Genomic DNA, 6,279 nt, shown 5'->3' with positions numbered 1-6,279 from the left:
TTTGGGTTCGTTTTCAAGTGTCAGTGAATGACACTGATTCACATCTGGTGAGCTACAAACAACCATCATCACTGAGTGGGGATCAGCCTGAACTCTTTTGAATAGACATGCAATGCAAGAGTCAACTGACTCAGCATCAGTTGCTGTTTATGTTCCGTGAAAGATTCACTCTGGGCTCGGTCCCTAGCGGTGAGAAACGATTATGACAGGAGCACGTGACATGGTCACGTTGCTACAGGCCCGTTTCGTTTCTGCCCATCACTACTCTGAGGAGAAAAGTTTGAAGTTATGTACTAGCAACCTGTATTATCAGTATTAAGATTGTCAGTTAGATAATATGCAAGTGTAAAGATGTTTCCGATGGACTGAGAATTTCAGCTAGAAATTTTATCAGGGTTTATCAGGAGAAGAGCTGCTCGTCAATCCCACGAGGGTCAACCAAGCGAGGCAGCTAGCTAACCGCGCTAACCGCGCTGTGTTGAACTGTTGCCTATTGGGAGATACGAGACTTCAGATGGCGTCGACAATGACAGAGGGAGTTGAGGATTTGTTGGACATAACCCTTCGTTGTGAGAAAAGGTATTTCGCTTTTTTTAAATTTAGTGTATTGCTCTTGTTGGAGGGAAACAACCACTGAGTTTTTGGTCACATCATGCAGACTGCACACCAATAGCCCTATGTGTGCACAGACACACCTTTTCCATGTGTTCTTTAGTGAGTAGTGGGAAAACACATTTTTAAACAGTTTAAATGTGTTTCTTATTGGATTTCACAGACATTAAATGTGGAAACATTTATTAAAATATTAGTGATTTCCTGTTGTCAGATTTCTTTTTGTTGTACACCCTCTTAGAAATAGGGATGTGGCTGGCTTCAGAATTGACCAATCACATTCAAACTGACTAGTAGTCTGTACACACCTGACATTTATTAAAGTGACTCTGAATAAGTTCAACTTCTATAGTAACATTTACTCAGTTGCCTCTTACAGCAAAAGTCATGTTCTATCAAGAGCTTACAAAGCTTCAAATAGATCTCAGTGTTGGAAGGTAACAGTCAGGGAAAGGGTACAAAACACTTCCTAGTCATTAGATATAGCAAGTGTAACAGTGAAGATGGTCATCAACAATTGAAGTGACTTCATTAAAAACTGGACTACATAATGAAGTAAAGACAAAAACTGGTCTAGGAGGCTGCCAAGAGGCCCACAAAAAGAAAGGAGCTGGAGGAAGTGGTGGTTGTGTACTACATGTGACAACAGTTTTTCATATACCTGCGGTAGGGTGGCACAATGGAAACCTTTTCTTACAAAGAAGAACAACTAAGCTCGGGCAAAAACAACAAAAACATAAAAAAAAATCAAGTGTCATAAAGGCCTGAGGGAAAATGTGTTGTTGGTATAAAAACATCACTCTGCATGCTGCCACCATGCTGGTAGGTTTATGCTTTGGAGCAGTTCCTTTTTTTTTTTTTTTTGACTGCTTTAGTCAAGCTTGAGGGAAGGGGTGGTAAACCCTGAACCCCTAACAGCCCATTCCCATCCCCAGCTGTGCAGTGGTGGTCCAAGCCCGGTAGAAATTTGGGTGGGTTGCTTCAGGAAGGGCAACCGACATAAAAACTGTGCCAAATCAACATGTGGAAAATGATCTGCTGTGGCGACACTGAACTCACAGGATAAGCCAAAAGGAAAAGAAGAAAAAATATATAAATAAATAAAAAGTCAAGCTTGAGGGAATTATAAACAATTCCAAATATTAGCCAATATTGGCAAAAAACCTTGACGGATAAAGAAAATTTCACCGGCATGACAACACCACAAAACATACCTCCAAATCAACAAAAGAATGGCTTCAGCAGAACAGGATGACCGGAAGAAGGCTGCGAACAGGAGATGCTCCTGCGATCTTACAGATTTGGAACACTTATGCGAGGCAAAGATTCGCAAGGCAAGATCTCCATTTATGCTACCCCCAAAAGACTGAATGCTGTCATACAATCAAAAGGGTGCTTCAGCAAAGTCTTAGTTTAAGGGTATTCACATTTTAACCACATGTTTGAAAGTTTTTAAATTTTATTTTTCACATTTAAAAGATTTAGTTTTTTTTAATTGAATTACACAAATTATAGATCCCATTGACAAAAATGGGGGGGGGAGTGGAATTGATCTAAATTGATTTATCTTGATCTGATTTTGTTACATCTCAAAAACATGGCATTTTACCAGGGTTGCGTAGACTTACTTTCCACCTTCACAATGCCGCACAACTGTTGCTTAGCAACCTCCGCCTTGCTAGTGTGTGAGGTGGTGGAAAGCAGCAGTCTATGTCAGTGTAGTAACATACAGAGGGAAAAAATCCTTAATGAACTATTTGCAAATTTCCTGATTTTCTGCATAATCTGGTAATGAAATGTGATCTGATCTTTACCAAATATCACCAAATACAATATTTCTAAGGAGATGAACATAGTCATGATCTTAAATATCTGGTGTGAACGACTCTGTAAACGTCATTCCACATCATCTTTTCTTTGGTTACCCTCCAACTCTTTCCAGCTACATGCAAATCAACAGCTCCTGGTGGTAGCTCTCTTTTTTGTGAGGTATGGTTCACATCAGCTGATGCTGTTTGTGTAAAGCAAACTAACAATGTTTCAGTGGTTTTATAAGTCAAGGAAGCTCAAAACTTCCACTTCCATTTATGTTTTATTGATTTGACTTCAGGATCACTAACACTAGACTCCACCTGATGTTTCCAGACCTCAGAAGTTTTAGTGTTTCACTTAATGTTTCCACCATATCTTTGTATGTTTCATGGCTGTGTTTTATGTGCATAGAAATATTAGGTTAATTGATATTCATGTTTTTGAAAAAGATCAGATCAAATTTCACCAATTTGTGCACAAAAAGAAATAGCCATTGCAGTTCTAAGTAAAGGAAGTATCTGCTGCTGTCCGACAGTATACACACGATATTTCTCCATTATGTGATAACCTAACTCGCAGCTTCTCAGATCCCAAGCTTTAGAATCTTAGCATTCAATTTTGGTTTTCCTTGTGGAAATTAATTTCATTTTATTAAAAAAAACAAGGTCAGAATGTATTTATTTTTTGGATATTCCAGAGGCATCAAAAAGAGAAAGTCCTATCAGAATGGGAAACTTGGGAAATCAAGTGAATGAGAAACTAATTGCTGTGATCATAATTTTGTATATGAGAGTGCTTGTGATGGTTTTGGTGATGGTGCTTGGTTTTACTTCCATTTTGTCTTATGTAACTTTTCTTCACTGTGTACATGTTCCTGAAGTGGCTGTTGCATATACCCTCATAAACAAAATTTTTATTGTGGTACAGCACAGAATAACTGTCTATAGTTTCAAGTTTAAAAGCAAATAGTTAAGGATGAGAAGCTTTATGTTTATAGTTAAATTCAGGAAACTTGTATGCATAAAATGCTATAATCCATTGACTCACTGATGAATCTGAGAGTGAAGTTATGTGAATAACAAGTATTACTTCTACCAAAATGTGATGATTTGTCTACGCATTTCATGATGAAATCAGCACAGATTGACAACCACTAAAGTGAAAAAATGGCTCTGATCCTTTTTAATCTATTTTGTGTGCTAGTTTTCTTGGATAAAATTAATTGATAGAATAAACACACCGCGTTAATTAACATTGGTTCTGATTAATAATGTTGACAGCAGGACAAACCTTTTAATACATTGTTTTTGTAGGTAAATGTAGCTGTGGGCCCAAAATGTGTAACTGTTATGAAGGAGAACTTTAAAGAGTTGATGAAATTGGTGACTGGTTTGGAGCAGGAAGTAGCAAAGTGAGGAGGACGTTGAAGAGGATGAAGAGTGGAAAGGCAGTTGGTCCTGATGACATATCTGTGGAGGTATGGAAGTGTCTAGGAGAGGTGGCAGTAGAGTTTCTTATTAGTTTGTTTAACAAGATCTTGGAAAGTGAGAGGATGCCTGAGGACTGGTACCAATTTTGAAGAACAAGGGAGATTTGCAGAGCTGTGGCAACTACAGAAGAATAAAGCTGATGAGCCAACAATGAAGTTGTGGGAAATAGTAGTGGAAGCTTGGCTAAGGGCAGAGGTCAGAATTTGTGAGCAGTAATATGGTTTCATGCTTAGAAAGAGTCCAACAGATGCAGTATTTGCTTTGAGGATGCTGATGGAGAAGTACAAAGGTCATAGATGGCGCCTGTGTTCTGCTTTTCTGTCGCTCCTTCTCTGCTTTCTCGTGCATTTGTGATTGTTCTTGTGTTATTTGTTGCTGTATTAGCCCTGTCAGCTAACAATTATGTTAAGTATGATCGGCACACATTGTTTCACATCAAAGAGCTAATTGAGGACTATGTTACCTGGACCAGGTACAAACTGTTTTTCCCACCTGTCTTTGAGTGCTTGTTGACGTCACCAGAGTACCTTTTGCTGTCTAAGGGTCGTGGCAGGAGGAAAAAGCGAGGCTCCAGAGCGGGTGTCCAGACGAGGTTGAGGAGATACCAGGCATCTCCGTTTACGCCGAGTGAGATCGGACCATCACAGGTAGACGTCGGGACACGGTGCAGTTTCAGAGACATCACCTTTCTACGATCTACACTACAGCCGAGCTTTTCCAACTTGACAGGCCCAGACACCGGGCCGTCGGGAGTGGGTTCTGCGTTCCGTGCCTCTGTGTGGGGGAAATAATGCCGCAGAACGGAGTTGGAGCAAACCTGATTTGGGTTGCTCTGCTGAATCTCGCTCCATAGCAAATAAAGCTTTTATATTGAATGATGTTTTTGTCAAGGAACGTTTAGACTTTAGACTCGGTCTAGACCTACTGAGACCTGGCAGCGTGAGTCGGAATACATACATCTAAATGAACTCCGTCCTTTGGACTGTTCCGTGTTTGGTAAAGCCCACAAAACGGGTCATGGAGGAGGACTTGCCATTGTACACCGTGACTATTTCTCCTGCAGGCAATTGAGTTAGGACTCCTTAGCTCATTTGAACACCAAATGTCTAAGGTTGGCACTACAAAGTCTTTTTCTACAAAAAAGTTGTAATGTACAGCCCTCCTTGTCCTGCGTGTGTGTTTTTAGATGAGTTTGCAGTTTTTATTCACTATTATCAAATTGGAGTCTGTGTTAGTAGTTGGTGATTTTAACATCCACATTACTTCCTGCAACACGGCATTAAAATTAATATCTTTGACTGAATCCTTTAACTTCACACAGCATGTCTATGGTCCCACACACACAAAGAGCCATACATTGGACTTGGTTTTCAGTTTGGGCCTGTGTGTGGATCAAATATCTATCAACGATATTCAAGTGAGTGATCAGTTGTATTTTCTTGACTTGACTTCTTTAATTTGTCCTTTTTATATGGAGTCCCCTCAATCTAAGGTGATCATCAATTGAGTATTATAAAGTTCTTATCAGTCATTAGTTCAGTCATTTAATAATCATTGTGTGTCTGTTTTAAATAATTTTGCACCACTTAAACATTCTTCTCAGAAACATTGTCCTTGGCTAAATGAAAGCATCTTTAGTCTTACGAGACGTTGTCGTAAAGTAGAGTGATTGTGGAAAACCTCTAAACTTGAAGTACACAGATTACACCTTAAGGAGCTGATCACATCTCTCAATGTCACGATTAAACAGGTCAGATGAAATTATTTCACCAATCTTATATCTGCGAATAAGAGAAATCCTAAAGTCCTGTTTGATACTATTAAAAATACTCTCTCACCCCTAGCTCCACAAGTGTCTGTATACTCATCAGCTTAATGTAACAGATTTTTAAATATCTTTGTCAGTATAGTGCAGGACATTAGGGACAGTATTTATTCTTCCTCGCACACCTTTAAAAGAGGTTCTCCTCTCCATTCTTGGTCCTGTTTTTCTCCTGTCAACCTACAGGACATTGAGGTTTTATTAGAAAAAAGGTGAAACCTTCTTCTAGCTATGTTAACATCGTTCCAACCACTTCACTATTAAACGCTCCTGATTCACTTCCTTGTCTTCCTTGTCTGGTAAATATGATAAACTTGTCTCTTTCTACTGGCACGGTCCCCTCCTTTTTCACACAAGCTGTAGTGAACCCCATTCTTAAAAAGCCAAACATGGATCCTTTAGACCCTATAAACTACAGGCCCATATCTAAACTGCCTTTCAGGTCCCAAAATTTTAGAAAAAGTGGTAGCCTTTCCACTTATCTGCATCATCATCACATCTTGGACAAGTTTCAATCAGGTTTCCACAAAATGCACTCAACAG

The 6,279-nt window shown here is 39.3% G+C and overlaps 1 long non-coding RNA gene across 1 annotated transcript; it reads left to right on the top strand.

The window, feature by feature from the left end:
• Positions 1-223: 223 nt before the first annotated feature.
• Positions 224-6,014, top strand: LOC137132475 (uncharacterized). Its single transcript, XR_010915123.1, has 2 exons — positions 224-579; positions 4,457-6,014. It is a non-coding gene; the product is annotated as an uncharacterized lncRNA (long non-coding RNA).
• The last annotated feature ends 265 nt before the right edge of the window (positions 6,015-6,279 follow it).

The sequence above is a fragment of the Channa argus genome, chromosome 9 (assembly GCF_033026475.1).
Source record: "Channa argus isolate prfri chromosome 9, Channa argus male v1.0, whole genome shotgun sequence".
In the NCBI taxonomy this organism is placed as follows: domain Eukaryota; kingdom Metazoa; phylum Chordata; class Actinopteri; order Anabantiformes; family Channidae; genus Channa; species Channa argus.
Note: the sequence above shows the minus strand (reverse complement) of the source record. Positions and strands in the feature narration are given on the sequence as shown.